General features: G+C 52.7%; 1 pseudogene; it reads left to right on the top strand.

The window, feature by feature from the left end:
* The window catches only part of LOC118832676, a 31,646-nt pseudogene extending 22,808 nt beyond the window's left edge, over positions 1–8,838 (top strand).
* The last annotated feature ends 8,353 nt before the right edge of the window (positions 8,839–17,191 follow it).

The following is a 17,191-nucleotide window of genomic DNA, read 5'->3' as shown; positions in this document are numbered from 1 at the left end:
ACTCAGCTAAAGTCCCCTTATCAAACTTGCAGATGTCACACAGCTAGAAAAGTGACAGTCTAGATGCAAAATGAGATCTGGACAGCTAGAAATCTCAGAGGGATCCTTGTAAAGGGTTCAAAAACTCGACCTCAAAAATACAGGGTAGGACAGGCATGTCTACAGAGTAGCTTGTGTGAAAGAGATCTGGGGGCCTGAGTGCAGGGCTGCAAGGTCAGTATGAGTCAGCTGTGTGGGATGTGCTGGCCCCCAAAGAAAGCCAAATGCGACTGACCTTGGGTTGCATTAAGTGATACAGAGATTCTAGAAAGAGAGACATGAGATCACCATGGGGCTCTGCCCATTTCAGACTTCTTCAGCAGCATGGGGCACCACCATTTAAGTAAGAAGGTGTCTGAGGAGCAGGAGGGCATCCAGAGGAAGGCCATCAGGATGGTGAAGGTCCTGGAGGCTGTAGCATATAAGGATCCTTTAAAGAAGAACTCAGGACATTTGGTGTAGAGAAGAGGGAGGGTGGGTGGGTAGTTTCTCCTGGGAAAGTGAGCTTCCATCAGTCCAGTTTGACCTCAGAAAGCAGAGCCAGGCACAACAGCTGAAAGCTGGAAGAGGCATATTTCAGCCTGAGGTCAGAAAAAAAAAACCTCTGGACAACGAAAGGTCTCTTCAAATGGAATGGGCCACCTCGAGGTGAGGGTGATGGTGCTTTTCCTTGGTGGGCTCTCACCGTACCGGGCTGAATGCGTTTATCCCAGATGCTTATTAAAAACTGGGCAGGCGGCTGCTGAGGCCTCTTCCACTCTGGCCCTCTTCTCTGGCAGGGCCAGATAGGGGAGATGGGATGGAAGCCTTGGCCGAGAATGGTCATGAACTTGGCTGTGAGATCCAGTGAGCAGATCTGCTTGAGCTGGGGCTGGGAAGGAGCTAAAGAGGAAATGAAGAAAGAAAAGAGTTCATCAGGGGAGCGAGGCAGGACTGGGTGGGGAGGGGAGGCCGGGCATAGAATAATAGAAATGCCTGTCTCCCAGGGCTGAGCTCCCAAGACAATGATGGGTCTTCGGGGAGCCAAGGGCAGTCTCCGATGAGGGAATTGAGCTGTTTGGCAGCTGAGCTGGATCCAGGCCTAGTGGGCTGGAAAGGATGATTTCAGAGGTCCGGCATCTGAGGCTGGGCCCCTGGGAAGGTGGGAAGGAGAGGCTGGAGGAGCTGGGAGAGAAGAGGGCCACCCCCCGCCCCAGCCCAGGGAGATTGGGTACAGTCGGGCTGGGCAGGAGTTAGCTCTGCCTGAGTCGGTTATATTGGCACCTTCTGGGGCAGCTGGGATGAGTGCAGGATGCTATGAGAAAGGAGCCTGTTGGGAAAAGTTACTCCCAGCTTTCTCATGAGACTCCCGATTATGGGGTGCTGGGGCTTGGAACAGATTGGACTATCCTAGGAAAAAGGGGGATGCCAGAGGCTTCGGGCAGTGGTGTTTTAGCAACCCAGCTAGCAGCTTCTGTGGGGGCATAAGATCCCCCCCACAGCCAGCCCCCAGGAGGCTGCCGGGACACCGGGAAAGCACAGGTTCTTTTTATCTGCTTAAACAAGGAAAGCAAGGTGAAGGGGTTGACCAGCTTACTTTAATCCAGCATTCAGTTAGCATACAGACAACATTCATTTAGTTTGGGGGAAAAAACGCCAGCATTCAGTTAGCATTCAGTTAGTTCAGGGGAGCAAAGAGATGAGCATCGAGAGACAGACCAAATACAATTTCATTCACGTACTTCAGGGGAAAAAGCCAGCACCCTGAGGTTCAGAACATTCATTTAGTTCGAGGGAAAAGAACCAGCATCCCGAACCTCAAAACCAAAATACAAACAAATTACAAATATCAACAGACAGACCCAATACAATTCATAGTTACCAACATCTGGGCTCGGCCCGAGAGCAAGGGCTGGCCCAGAGTCACACTCCCCACTGCTCCCACGTCAACTGGAAAAGGAAAAAGGGCTCTTCAAGCCGTCTTCTCCCCTCTTACAGAGTTTTTGACATCATCAAGTGAATGACCAGGGCCGATTGGTTCTTGAGTTGGCCCCTTCCTCTAGGTAGACTAGGTTAACACCCAATAGGGCATGGCTCTGGAATCAACACCTCCCCTCAGCCAGCTCCATGACTCATCACACAGGAAGTTCTCTGCTCCCAAGCATGGCCCAGCAATGCTCAATGAGATAAACTGAGTCACTCAAAGAAAACAAAAGCCACTCTGGTTACAAGTGGCCTTGAACTGAATGGCCTAGAGTAGGAGAGTAGATGGGGGGTGGGGAGGAGAAAGGGAAACATTGGAAAGAAAGAAAGCTGGCTTGTGGCCTTAGGGAGTTGGTGGGGGCAGAGGTGGGGGGTAGGGCAGGCTCAGCTCTCCTCATCCATTCCACGTAAAAACATTGTCCTGTCATCCAGAATCAGAGACTCCTCTGGCCTCAGGGGACCCTCAGAGGACGCAGGTACCATCACCTTCTTCGCAGGGACTGCATCTGTCTTAATGCACCCTTGCTGCACATTTGTTTTTAAAACAGCCATGTCACACACATACACACACACGGACAGACATGCATACATACACACAAATACACACACATATACACAGATGCACACACACACACACACACACACACACACACACACACATATACTGAACCTAGAATCTACTAGAATCTCTAATGCTTTTTTTCATACAAACTGTCACCAAAGCATCCTCATCCTCCTTTGGCCTCTCCTAGAGAAGCTGATTTTCTAAGCCTAGTAAAAAACATTACATTGATCCCTAGAGAATCTCTTCTGATTGGATCTAACCCAATTCTCTGCAGTTGTAAGATCTTTTTGGATATTGTGTTCCAATGGGTTAACTTGCCTCTCAGTTCTGTGTCCTTGATGCCTTTATCCAAGCCATTGATAAAAATTCTCAACAGCCCAGGGCCAAGCACAGATCCCTGGGCCACTCCACTGGAGAACCCTTGATGGCCACTTCGAGTCTCCTCATTCAATCAGTCCCAAATCCTCCCGACTAGGTTTTCATCTAATCCACCAGCATAGTATGAGGTGTTTTAGCAGAAGCTTTGCTACAATGTGGGCAACCAGACATATGGGAATCCTTTACCTTCCAGTTTATTAACCCTGTCAAGAAAGAAAGCAAGGCCAGTCTGGCATGGCCTGGCCTTGCTGAAGCCCATGCTGGTCTTTGTAATCCCCACTTTCCTTCACTAGCCATCGACTAACCATCTCTCTCCTAGTCTGTTCTCATGTGTTCCCCAGGAATGAGATTCAAGCTCACTGGGCCATCATTGGCAGGCTCTGTAGGGATCTTTGTCCTTCTCCCATCCTGTGGCATCTCTCCCCTCTTCCAGGCTCTTCCAGGTATCCCTGCCAGTGGCTCAGCCATCATGGCTGCCAGTTCTCTCAGCACCCAATGGGGTGGTTCCTCTGGGCCGGGGACTTAAGAGAGTCATCGAGGGTGGCTCGGTGCTCCCTTAAGGTCTCCATGGCATCCCATATCCTTGGAATGCATTCCCTCCTTCCCTCCACCTTAGAGAGTCCCTCTCTTCAAGATTCAGCCCCCCAAACCTACCTTCTTCATAGTCCGCTTTCCCGATTCCCCCAACTGCTAGGGCTTTCCCTCTCATAGTACCTGCCATCTAACTACAGTGTGTGTCTGTGTGCCTTTGTGTGTGTGTGTGTGTGTGTGTGTGTCTGTGTGCCTTTGTGTGTGTGTCTGTGTCTGTGTCTCTGTGCCTCTGTGTGTGTGTGTGTAGTTAGGCTATAGTTTCTCTTCCTAGCTCACAAAGGATGGAATCATCGTTAAGGCAGGTATAGAAGTCATTAGCTGCTCCGCTTTAGATGGAGTGAGAAATCCTGCGGCCACTCTACTCCGCCTGATTCTTTATCTGTTTCCCAAGCTCATGCATTTCCATTTTTCTAGAGCACCATATAGCCAAGGCACAGGAACATCCAGGAGGCTGACTCTGGCTCTGGGCTCCAGGTTTCTGGTCCTCTTCTCCATTACCTAACCATTGGATATTTGGACAGAGAGCGGAAGGCACGGCCATTCCTGACAGTGCCTTTCTTGGAGGCTGTTTCCCAGGCACTTTGGGGCATCTCGAGTGTTCCTGGGCCCATTTCCATGGAAGTTGGTGTGGTAGATAAATTCAGCCAGTTGTCTCCTTCCCTTTTCAGCTTTAAGTCCTTTTGATTCAAACATGCAGACTCTAGCAAAGTACCTTCTTGGCTGCCTGTAGTAAGTCTTCTCCATCCGTGCCTGGCCAGGAGCCTCCCCTCATGTTTTAAACGCCAGAGCCCATACTCAAAGGGGAACCATATTCTCTTCACTGTCCCTTTGCCCTGGTGCTCCTCTGGCCTTGAGTGGTCAGCAGCCTTGGGCAGAGGGTGGTGTCCCTTGTGCTTGTCACATCTGTAAAAAAGAACATGTCCACCAAGTTTGCACTCTGCACAACCCTGGCCTGACTCCTAGGGGTGTATGTGCGTGTGTATGTATTGTGTATCTGTATGTATATGTGTGTGCATGTATGTATCTGTCTATGTGTATGTGTGTGTGTGTCTGTGTGTGTGCCTAAGAAATGGAGACCACCTGGCCTGTCATGAGGCCTGGCCTGTCTCTGGACAGAAGAGACACCCTTGCCCCATCCCCTGACTCCCTCTTTCACACAGGGGCCAGTTGCCAGTGGGGAGAAACCGGCTGCTCCCATTCCTTATCTCCCTCCCCAGTCCAGTCTCTACCACTAAGGAGTCCTGTGACCTGGAGCAATGTTGGCAACACTTGAGATGAATTTTCAGTAGCTGCTTCCTGTGTGAAATGAGGAGCTCTGTCACTGAAAGTTCTGAGCTCATCCCCCCATCACTGCCCCCCCCCCACATACATAGAAGGACAATTCCCAGGAAGAGGGAAAAGAGAAAGGTTGTTAAAAGAAACTCTGATGTAGACACATAGAGAGCTCACAAAAGAACCTAGATGTTTCAAACACAAGTACAGAAGATGCGAGTAATTAATCAATCAATCTTTATTAAGCCCCTGGTCTGTGCCAAACACTGTGCTAAGTCCTGGAGACACAAAGAAAGGCAAGAGATAGTCCCTTCCCTCAAGGAGTTCCCAGTCAAATGGGGGAGACCACAAGCAACCTTGATCCAAGATAAACAGGAAATAATGAGTGGAGGGAAGGCCCTGGAATGAAGAGAGGCTCGGGAAGGCTTCCCGGCCAAGGGAGGATTGGAGCTGGGACTTGAAGGAAGTCAAGGAGAGAATCTGTACAAAAGGCAGCTCTGGTAGAACTGCTGCCACTGGCCTGATGCCCATGAGCCAAATTCAAGGACCTGGTGGGGACTGAGAGAAGGCACCATGAAGGGTCAGGGTCAGGGTCAGGTCTTGGAAAAGCCAGAGAAGCTGCTTAGCACCATCCAACTTTTATTTGACTTTGGGTTTTCTGCCAAGAAAATGATCTTTGAACCAGAGAGGGAGACCAAGATGACTTGGAGACGAGTGGTCCTTGGCCTCAATGGGGAGGCTGTGCTAATGGTAAACTCCAGGGGCAGGGAAAGAGCTCCCAGATGCAAACGTTGGACCATTGGCAGCAGCTTCATTCCAGTGCACCAACTATGTCCCAGACATCGTGTTAGGCAACAGGGCTACCTGGTCCCTGGCCCTGAGAAGCTAACATTCTCTGGGGGCAGGGCATAGCTACAGGGACAGCCAATTACAGGTAGGTAAATACACAGTGATTGGGGGGCGAGGGGAGGAGGCTCTAACAACTGAGGGAATCGAGGGATTGTGTAGGAGACGGCCCCGGAGCTGACTTTTGAAAGGGTTCCAAGAGGCAAAGGTGAAGAGGAAGGGCATTTCAGGCACGGGGGATGGCCCATGCAATGACATGGATTCAGGAGATGGAGTGGATAATCAGCCTGGAAAGCAGGGCTTGGGGGGAGGGTGGGGAACATCTGTCCCACAGCCTGGTGCTGAGAGCTGGGGCTTTGGAAGCAGGAGAACAAGGAGACTTTTCTATACACACCCGATGACCTGAGGCAGCTGGGCCACAATCCCAACCCACCTGGGGCCCAATGGTGGACCAGGGCTCAGATCTTCCTCCCTCCTCCTTCCTGCATCTCCCCTGCAGGCATTGGCACAAAGACCTGGGAAGGCAGAGCTGGGGAAGAGAAAGAAGCCAACGCACTCAGACACCTACAGGGTCCTACACTCCCACACAAAATTTCACAGTCACAGGGGGTCTCAGAATCACACACATAATCCCTGTGCCACATAAAAACAGTCTCCCACAGTGCCGCACATAATTGTACACACCCAGAGAGAACATGATCACAGATCCCCAGCCTTTGAAGGACTTCGGAAAACAGGGGAGTGCCATAGGACTGCAGAAGGCTGGGTGCAGAATGGCGTCTGCAAATGTCAAGACTTGGATTCCTGGCAACATTCTAGACTGTTTTATTAGAGGGATGGTTAGTAACCACTCAGCGAAAGACACAGCGATCCCCAAAGCCAGCGTGGCCTTCCACAAGAACAGTCTGTTCAATTCCATACAACAAGCATTCATTAAGTGGTTCCTATGGGCATGGCTCTGGGGATGCCAAGGCAGAGACTTTTAAAGTCCCTGTCCCCAAGGAGCTTACAATCTACAGACATGTCTCAACAGATGAATGTCATTTCCTTCTTTGATATGGTCACATCAAGGAAATCCTGGAGAAAAGATTTTCTCTGCTCCTTAGCCCATCATTTGAGAAAAGCCTTTGCACCATGTTTCTGGAGAAGCTTGGCCCAGTGTTTCTTCCCAATTTTAGTTATGACTTGGATGAAGACACAAACAATGAAATTCTGGGAAGGACTGCTCACTTCCAAGCTGAAAATAATGGGGTCCCAGAAGAGAACAGTGTGTTGAAGCTGCTGAGACAGAGCATGATTGGGGCTACTAGGTGGCGCAGTGAGTAGAGCACCAGCCCTGGAGTCAGGAGGACCTGAGTTCAAGTTCAGCCTCACACACTTGACACACTTACTGACACACTGTGTGACCTTGGGCAAGTCACTTAACCCCAATTGCCCTGCCTTCCCCCCTCAAAAAATCCCCCCCAAAAGAGATAGAGCATGATTGGGATAATTCCAGTTGGGTTCAAAGACTTGGGCTCCCATTTGTGCTGGCATTTGAGGGCCCTCCCCTTCACTGCCAACATGCCCACATGGAGGCAGTTTGTCTTGAGCTCTGGCCTTGGCAATCCCACCCTCAGAGCTCTTAGCACTATCTCCTCCACCATCTCCTCCATGGTTCTAGTCTCCTGGACCATGCAACAACCTCTGCTTGCCCCTCCCAGCTCCCGCCTCACCCCTTGTTTGGCCTCTCAGTATGGCACTTGGCTGTGTCCAGTCTCATGTTGTTCTCCAATTGGTGGCTTCCCTAACTAGACTATAAGCTTCTACAGAAGAAGGGGGCAATCATGCTCCTCCCTGCCTACTGCTGAGAGCCCCCTTCCCTGGGAGCCATAATAATCATCACCTGCAACTGGATTGTCCAAGCTGGTCCTTTTCCAGATGGCTTAGGACCCATAGGTGAGTCGGGATCCAAACCCAGGTCTCTGATTCCTTCTCTGCCCATTACCACTGCCACCACCCTTGCATTGACCTTGGCCACCTGCTGCCTGTGTTTCAGGGGCATGGCTCCCAGTAGGGCAGCCCATACCCACGGTCCAAGTGCCCACCTCAGTGATCTCAGGTAAGTGGTGGGAATAGAGCAAGTTGTATAATCAATTGCTTGTATTTAGGGCCACAGCCAAGCTGGACAAGCACTTGGCCAGGCCATCTCCTGGCAGCCCTTTACCAGTTGGTGCTTTGGTTCCTCCTCTGTAAAATGAGAATGATACTTCTGCTTTCTACCTCCCAGTGATGTCGGTGGATGAAACAATGGAAGGGATGAGAAGGTGCCTTTTAGCACAGGCCGTACTTTGCTGAGGGAGGGAGACGACAGAGCGGCTGCTCAGAGGCTGGGCTTGGTTGCTGGGCTCCTTCCTACTCATGAGCACCCTCCTCTCCCATTCTGGTCCACCCCACTCCAGCTGTTTCTGCCTACTTCCTTTGCCCTGTACTGCCTCTGGCCATGTTCCCTCAACCCCTGGCTTTTGGCCCATAGTGTTTTGCATTAGACCTGTAGCCCACACAATTTCAAGTTCTCAAGGTCAGAGGTGGCCCTGCTGGGCTAGGGGAGCATTCCTTCCCTGGGCTGGCCTGGGTTGGGAAGCAGCTCCAGGTTTCCGCAGGACAGTCAGATCTACCAACCATCAGAGGGAGGGGCAAGGTTGCAAGTGCTTTTGTTCACTCTGCTGGAGAAGAGGAGAGAAAAAGAGGGAGGGAAGGAGGGACGGAGGGGGAGGGAGGACAGAAGGAGGGGGGAGGGAGGAAGGGAGTTACTCCCCATCTGGAACCATGTGGAATTTCAGCAGTGGAGACATTTAACCTGATTTTAATTTAAGTTGAAACGTCTGATATTTCTGATAGTAATAACATGCCCTGGATGTGGAGGGGGGAGGGGGGAGGGAGGGGTAAAAAACCCCAAAGGAAGGCCAACTCACTCTTATGATTCCTTTCTTAGTCTGGCCCAGGGCTGCGGGCCCTGGCAGGCAGTTAATGGAGGCCGGAATGAGTCAGATGTGGGGACCTCAAGGGATGTTGCACCAGAGTCGAAGACACTGGAGCTGGGCCCATCCATTCTGGGGTCTGCCCAGTGGCCATGCTTTCAGCTGGGCCCCAATTTCTGCACCCTGCTCTTGAATGGCTCCAGGGGCCAGGGCCTATATGGCTAGGCATGAGGGGAGGTCAGCCTTGGAACCATTGGCTCTGTCTTGGGCCCCCAAGGCAGCCTGTCCTTAGAGGTCCCAGGTATCTGCGCTGCCTCAGCCTGGGATGATCCAACTGTGTGGGCTGACTTCGTGGGGCATCCTCTGCTCATGCCTCAGCCCGCACTGGCCACCATCACTTCCTCACTGTTTGTCCCTCCTTCACCAGGAGTCATGGTGATTCCATTCATCGCATTGCCAGCAGCATCTCTTAAGCACCTACGATGCACAGAGTACTGTGCCACTTTAGTTGCTGGAGGTACAAAGAACGAAAGGAAACAATGCCTGCTCTTAGGGAGCTTCGGCTCTACTGTCTCCCCCTGGGCATGGCCCCCATACTGGCCATGACCTCCTTGCTGAGGATTGCCTGTCTCTATGGTTGTTTCATCTAGCCCTCACCAGGTCTCTTCTCCTCCCCACTGGTGGCAGATGCCTCCCTGCCTTCTTTTGCCAGACCTCAAGCTAGTGGAATCCAATGTCCCATCATGCTCCGCACCGGGAAATTCACCTGCATCACGGTAGAAGCCACCTGGCACTGAGAAGGGGGGTGGACATGCTAAGTGGATGGCTGCATCCCAGACTGCGTGTGTGGAAAAGGCTTGCTAAGGTCACAGCCCCGGGACCTGCTGGGAGATGGGAAGGCACCCTTTGGATCCCTTTGGGGAGTGCTCTACTTCACCCCATTCACTAGCAGAAGGTTCTTCCTTCGGTCTGACCTGGAGCCATCATAGCCTTTAAGACAGATGCTAAGACCATGGAATTGAAAGTTGGAAGGTCACCTAGTCCAGCTCCCCGATTTTACAGAACTGGAAACTGAGGATGAAGGAGAAAGATGCTTGGCGCCGGGCTCTCTTTCCCCTGGGATTCCCCTCAGCCTTCTCTTCTCCTGGCTGCTGTCCATTCTCCTCGGCTCATTTTCCAGCCTGGATGAACTGGCCCTGGAGCCCTGAGCAGTCATAGAAGAGCCCAAGCTAACAGCTCGTCTTTGTGTGCAGTCGGCCAATAACCCACAGGCTCCGCTGAAGGGGGAAATCATCTTGGTTTTCCCTTCAAAAAAATCGATTTTTTTAAGCAAGGAAACAGACTTCACTTTCAATCTTCCTTCCAAGAGATTGTTATAAACACCAGCAGGTTTGGGGCAGGGGGAGGAGGGGAGAAAATGATTTGGGAGATGAAGGAGAGGACAGTGACAGCGTCCCCTTTGAAACCTCCACAAGCTTGTTTTTCTTCTCGGGTTGCCCCCCTCCCCTCTCCAGCCAGCCTGACTTAAAAGGAACAGTATGTGATACCCCAAATCAGATGTCCCAACATTGTCTGCAGGTCAGTGGGAACAGCTCAGAGATTTGGCTGCAGATTCCAGGAGGAGGCCTCCCCTTTTAACCCCCAGCCCAGGCAGGAGTTGGACGTGGCCAGGTTGGGGGGAAAAGCCTCCTGCCTGCCTGTGTGTATGTGTGTGTGCTTGTGTGTATGTGGTGTTTGTGTGTGTGGAGTGTTTGTGTCTGGGAGGAGTGTTTGTGTGTGTGGAGTGTTTGTGTGTGTGCTTCTGTGTATGTGGTATTTGTGTGTATGTAGAGTGTTTGTGTAGGGGGAGTGTTCATGTTTTGGGGGGGTAAATGTGTGTGTGTGGGCATTTGAGCACATGTGTGTTTAGGTATATATGTGCATGTATGTTTGGGTGTATGAAGGGTGCATGTTTGGATGTATGTATGTGTATGTGTGTTTGGGTGTGGGGTGCATATGAGTTTGTGTGTGTGTATATTTCTCTGTGTGCAGTGTGTGTGTGTGTGTGTGTGAGCATGGATGTGAATGTGGAGGGTATTGGAGGATGTGAAGGGTGTGGATGGATGAGTGTGTGGGTGTGGTGTGTGAGGGGTGTGGATGTGTGAAAGTGTTTGTGCATTGGGGGATCCTCAGAGCACCTGGGAGCATCAGTAGCAGGGCAGGGGGAGGGCCCACCTGGGGTCTGGGTGCTACCCGCAGGAGCAGTCACTCAGCTTCCATTTAACCCTGGCTAGGAGCATCATTGGTCTCTGAGAGTCAGAGAATGCCAGTGCCACTACTGGCCTGGAGAAGGAGTCCAGACCAGGGAGGGCTCCCAGGGCCCTTCACTTCTCCCGCTGGCCTAGATCTGGGGAGCCAAGCTGCACACAGTGGTAGGGGCCAGAAGAACCAAGCCCCCAAGCTTTGGCCTGAGCTGCCTGGGGTTCGCCCCACTCCTCAGCCCTCCCCCTCCCTCTGAATGCCCCATCCCCGTAGTTCCTGCCTTGGCAGCTTTTGATGTGGGACCTTAGGAAAGTCACTTCCGGCCATCTCTGGGCCTCTTCCCAGGGCTGGCTAACCACCAAAGTGTGGGCACCACAGTAGAGGAAGGACATGGAGGGGCTGGAGTGTGTCCAGGGGAGGGCACTGGGAAGGAAGGTCCTGGAGTCTGTGCCACCGGAGCATTGGCTGAAGGGAAGAAACCCCTGCACTGGCTTGAAAAGCTCCCAGGTAGAAGCAGGCTGAGCTTTGTTCTGCTTGGCCCCTGGGGCAGAACCAGGAGCAGTGGGTGGCAACAACTTCCTCCCAATCAGCTGCCTCAGAATGGGGCCCCCAAGGGCAGGGATGAAGGGACCCAGAGGAAGCAGTGAGTCACAGAGGATTTCTGGGTCTAGCCAGCTCTCCTTGCCCATCAATGAGGCCCTGAGTGGGCAGCAGGAAGGTTCTCTACGTGAGGGGTGTTGGGCCTGAGAGCTTTTGCTGGACTGGCCCGGGGGCCAAAGGATTCCACCCAAGCTCTTCTTGGCCCACAAGCTACCAGGCTCTGTGCCCCCCACTAGTACACATGACCTCCCAAGAGTCAGCCATCCTCCTGCTCTCTTAGACAAGGCATTCCCCCTCATTTAGCCTCCATTTCCCGCCCCCCCCCCCCCCCCCCGTCCAATGCGGGGGTTGAGAGGACTCCAACAGTTCAAGGAGCTCTGGCGGCCTGCTGGTCCAGCTGCTCCATCTCTCTCCAGAGGTGGCTGCCAGTGGCTGGGGCGGGGGGCGAGGGGCGGTCTGGGGGATGGCTGCCTGGGACCCTTCGATTGCATCCTTACTGGGTGAGGAGAGCCTTCCTTCCCCTCCCCCTCCCCCCCCAAGTCCCACTTCCTGGGGCCCCAGGGAGGAGGCAGCCAAGGGGAGGCCCGGGGTCTGTCTGTGCAGCTGCTGCGTTCCCCAGGCCCAGCTCCCTCCCCCCTCAGTGTCTGCTTCTGCCTTCAGCACCTCCGCATGCCTCTCCACTGGATTGTGTTATTTGTCTTGGCCCAGGGAAGAGAGTGGGGCCCCAGAGGAGGATGGGGAGGCCACTTCCAATGTTTCCTCTTGGTCTCTCCCCAGTGCCCAGGAGAAAGAAGAGGGCAGAGGTCGGGGAGCTGACAAACAATGGGCCGGTGGGCTCGTTGGCTCTGTGGATGGCGCATCTGGAAGGGCCGTAGGATACAAAATTTACAATGGCCCCAGGGCATGGAGGGGGACTTGCTCGGGTCCAGCCAGCAGCAGCAGCAGAACATGCTTTTCACTTTTCCCATGATAGATAAGTGCAGAGGAAACAATGCTGTATTGGCAGCCAAGGATTGGGGTTCAAATCCTTTTTCTGAGTGACAGTGGGGTGGTCATTTGCCTCATTTATGGAATGAAAGGGTTGGGCTGGTTGACCTCTAATATCCCTTTGGGCCCAGATCCCAAATCCTGTGGTCTCAAGCTCGGGTACTCTGAAAGGGCTGGTTCACCTGGCAGGGCCACTGTGACAGACCAGGGCTCCAGGGGCTGATGGAACTGTAGGATTCCCTGGAGCTAGCTCCCAGTCCCCTCCCCTCCCCCTTGTCCCTCAGCCAAGCCACACAGATCCGAAGACTTTCATCTCAGCCCCATCCGTCAGCCCTGGGGCTCCCCTCTGTCACTGGGGCCTGGCCTCTCTGAACTCTCTGCAATTTGTCTCCATCACAGTCCCCAGGGGCAGAGAAAGGAGCATGGTGGCAGGGAGACATACACTGGGCAGCAGGGGGCCAGGCCTCTTCTCCTGCCTCGGTTGGACCTCGTGGAGCCCTGAAAAATCAAAAAGGCCTGGGGAGCCTGGAGGAGAAGAGCTTGATTGGAGGGAGCCAGAGTGAAGAAGGGTGAAGGAGAGACAGTGTTAGGGGAGCCTGGGGGAGAAACCGTGGGAAGAAGGGCTCCGGAGCTAGTGGCAGTGCTGGCCAGCACCTGAACCTGGGGCCAACTGAGGAACTGCTGCTGCCTAGTAGCCGTCCCAAGCCTGGTTCCTTCCTTCTCTCTTCATCAGACTCTCTTTTGCTTGGACAAGTCCCATTGACAGGCCCACCTATTATCTTTGAGTGGGGGTGGGGAGGTGCTCCTTTCCTTGGGGCTCAGTTTATCGGAGTGATTTGTGTACTGTCACCTTGGAAGCCTGGAGAGCCTAGGCAGAAGCCCCAAGAATGCTGGCCAGACCTGGCTGAGGCATTATTGTGGGGAGATTGGGAGAGGGGTGGGATACTCCTGGAGAGGCTGGGAGAGGGGTGGGATGCTCCTGGGGAGGCTGGGAGAGGGGCGGGATGCTCCTGGGGAGGCTGGGAGAGGGGCGGGATGCTCCTGGGGAGGCTGGGAGAGGGGCGGGATGCTCCTGGGGAGGCTGGGAGAGGGGTGGGATGCTCCTGGGGAGGCTGGGAGAGGGGCGGGATGCTCCTGGTGAGGCTGGGAGAGGGGCGGGATGCTCCTGGTGAGGCTGGGAGAGGGGCGGGATGCTCCTGGGGAGGCTGGAGGAGGGGTGGGATGCTCCTGGGGAGGCTGGGAGAGGGGCGGGATGCTCCTGGGGAGGCTGGGAGAGGGGCGGGATGCTCCTGGGGAGGCTGGAGGAGGGGTGGGATGCTCCTGGGGAGGCTGGGAGAGGGGCGGGATGCTCCTGGGGAGGCTGGAGGAGGGGTGGGATGCTCCTGGGGAGGCTGGAGGAGGGGTGGGATGCTCCTGGGGAGGCTGGAGGAGGAGTGGGATGCTCCCGGGGAATCCAAGGATGCAAAGTTGGCAGGGGCACCAGAACCAGCTGAGGCTCAGGAGGAACAAAAACCTTGATTTCAGGGCAGAAAGGACTCTAGTGGTCACACAATGGATGGAATCCCCTCATTGACTTTCTCGTCCCCAGAGACAGCCCTGCTTTTCTCGCCCTCCCACCTTGACTCACACCTAACCATTCTGCATATCCTCCTCCTTGCCCTACCCAGCCCCTAGGGTTTGTTCAAGTGATGTATGGTAGAAAGAGCTGTGAACCAGGAGCCAGGAGACTTGGGTTCTAGTCAAGCTGGGTTTGTTAACTTATGAAAGTCACTTCTCCTCTTTAAGAATCAGATTCTTCATCTGCAAATGGAGGGAGGTGATCACATCCAGTGATCCCTTCCAGGTCAAGGGTCTCTTCTGCAGTTTCTTCCTCGGTCCTTTGTTCTTTCCAAGGTCTCTTGCTGGTTCCCTCCTCGCTCTGGTTGGCTAGCCTTTGCTCATCCTCTTTGACCTGGAACCAGTATAAAATCCAGCTGGTCCCACCCCTACCTTCCCAGCAGGAATCAGCCCTGATTTCACCCAGCCTCTACTTGAAGACGTTCTCCATTCTTGGAGAGGGCTTGACTTAAGCCCTCAGACATGGCTCTGGTTCTGCCTGGTGGTGCCCAACAGAACAAAATGAATTCCTCTTTCATCCCCACCCCCACCCCATCCAACCTCTAGCCTTCTTTTCTCTGGCTAAATGTCCCTACTTCCCTCACCTGGCCCACTCTTCAGTGACCTCACCATCATGGTGGCCTTCCTTTGGACACAGTAAAAATTGTGACTTACAATGGGCCTCCCCTGAACTGACCAGGCCATGAACATCGACGGTGGGCAACGTGGGGAAGGTCACACTGTCCTTCTCTGCTTGCTCCTTTCCCCAGGAAGGTTGAGCAAAGCAGGAGAGGGGTTGAGAGAGAGAAACAGAAACAGAAACAGAGACCAAGAGACAGAATCAGAGATGGAGAAAAAGACAGAAACAGAGAGGGCAGGCGACTGGATATACTCTGGGCTACGTAAGAGAGAATTGACTAACACCTGAAGGCAGGGGACAGACAGAGGCCTCCTGTACAGAGCTGGAAGGGAAGCAGACCTCCCTCCTTAGGGCCTTGGTCTTGTTTTGTTTGCTCCCAAGGGGCTCTGGCCCCAGATTGGGGTTGCAGAGAGGAGAACCAAAGCAGCCCTGATCCCAAGGCAGCCAGCCCCTCTTGCCTACTGCCCATCTGCCCCGAGTTATAAATCTGGGGGGTGGGGGTGGGGGTGAGGTGGGCAGTGCAGCCTTGAACACACACACACACACATACACACCCTCGCCTAGCCCTGGAATTGGGGGTTAGACCCTCCCCAGGTCACCAAAGGATTCCTGGCTGGGGAGATCCTGAAAAAGAGGAGGCCTGTTGATACGGGTGTGCATCCTCAGAGTAAGGAGACAACCTGCGTACTCTGGACCTGGCAGAGGCGGCTAGGGGGTGCCTCAGTGGATAGAGTGCTAGGCCTGAAGTCAGGAAGACCTGAGTTCAAATGTGACCTCAGACACTTCCTAGCTGGGTGGTCCTAGGAAAGTCACTTTTCTACCTGCCTTGGTTTCCTCATCTGTAAAATAACCCCTACCTCCCAGGGTTGTCATGAGGATCAAGTGAGGTCATATTTGTAAAGTGTTTAGCCCAGTGCCTGGTGCAGAGTAGGCCTGCTTATTTCCTATAGCATGACTTCCAATCCAGCATGGCTGTGGCCCTGTGTTGACTTGAATGAGATGCACAGATAAATCTCCCAATGCCTCCAAGGTCATTTCCTCTGCCTTGACTCACTCTCCCTCACTTCCTGGATGCCAGACACAAAACAGCCCAGGAAGCCAGTCCTGTTTGGCCAGCGGCAAAGATAATCTCATCGTCTTCAGAGTTATTCAGGCCTTCCTGCCTGTTCCTTGCTCCAAGAGGCCAACCCCAAACACGCTTCCTTCCAATAGAGGCAACCCTTCTTCTCCACCACAGGAACAGTCAAAGAGAATCTACTAAAATCTAGGTAAACAAGCTGTACATTTCCCTCCTTCGGTCATCCTGTCCCAAAAGGGAATGAGGTGAATCTGGAGGGAACCAGGCTGGCTCTGTGACCACAGCTTCTCTTGCCAACCATCTTTTAAATGAGCTATTCTAGGATTTTCTCAGGAATTCAACTCAATCTTTGGTAGTGGCCTATAATTTGCAGATTCCACCTTCTTCCTTTTTTGAAAAGTGGCCAAACTTTGCTCTTCTCTAACCTCATTCTCCTTGATCTTTAAAATATCTCTGACAGTGGCTAGGCAGGCCCACCTGCCAACTTTCTTCTTTTTCTCTCCTGCAAGGCCAGTCCACCTCCCTTTCTGAATATATATTTCCTGGACAGTTGATAGCTGAGATTTGCATAGCTCTAGAAGGCTTGCGGAGTGCTTTCTCCACATTAGCTCATTTGACCTGGATCTGACTATTGGCACTTGTCTAAGATTTTTGTCTCCTGTGAATTTCTAAGGCCTCCAGTTGCTATTCTTCCTGATTTTGTGGCTGTCCTCTACAGTATCTAACTTGGGAGGATAGACTTATGCACTCTTTTCTCTCCCTCATCCTTTGTATCTTAAAACTTTCATGATGAGGTCCACAGGACACCTGGCATATATATTCATGCCAATCATTGCTAGGTATACTCCATCTCTGGCCAGGAACCTGTCATATCTCTATGGTTAGTCATGGTATAGAAATCCAAATCTCTCCCTCTACTTTCTTAGTCAGCTCTTCACTTCCCAAATTAATTTTGTTCTTCTGATAGCCTTTGCCTTTAATGGACAACAGTGAGGGAAATGCAGTCTGCATCCTGATGATTTTCAATTTCTTGCCCAAGACCTCATAATCTGACTTTCTAGGTTCCTTCTGGCAGTGTCATTTGCACCCTTGTGAATCACAAGAAATAGGGAATTGTCTGTTTTGACAAGTCTTAGGAGGTTCTTCTCTGCTATGTCTCAGATACATACCCCAGGGAAGTCCTTTCCCTTGTAGTTATCAGGTCAGTACCCTTGAGCAGCAGGAATTCACCAACTACTGTTCTTCCTCTCCTGCCCTTTAGTGAATGATGTCTCCCCTGAGAGCTTCTGGGGTTCTTCTGTAGCATTCCTTCCTTCTCTTTAAGCCTATTTTCAAGCTGTACTTGTGTAGGTGCCCTTTGTCCCATGTATAACACTCTTCCATGCTCTACCACCCTTACACAGCTCAAGGATCTCTTCTTCCACCTCCAACTCCTT

The sequence above is a fragment of the Trichosurus vulpecula genome, chromosome X (assembly GCF_011100635.1).
Source record: "Trichosurus vulpecula isolate mTriVul1 chromosome X, mTriVul1.pri, whole genome shotgun sequence".
NCBI lineage: Eukaryota > Metazoa > Chordata > Mammalia > Diprotodontia > Phalangeridae > Trichosurus > Trichosurus vulpecula.
The sequence above is the reverse complement of the archived record's forward strand: the minus strand, read 5'-3'. Positions and strand labels throughout refer to the sequence as shown.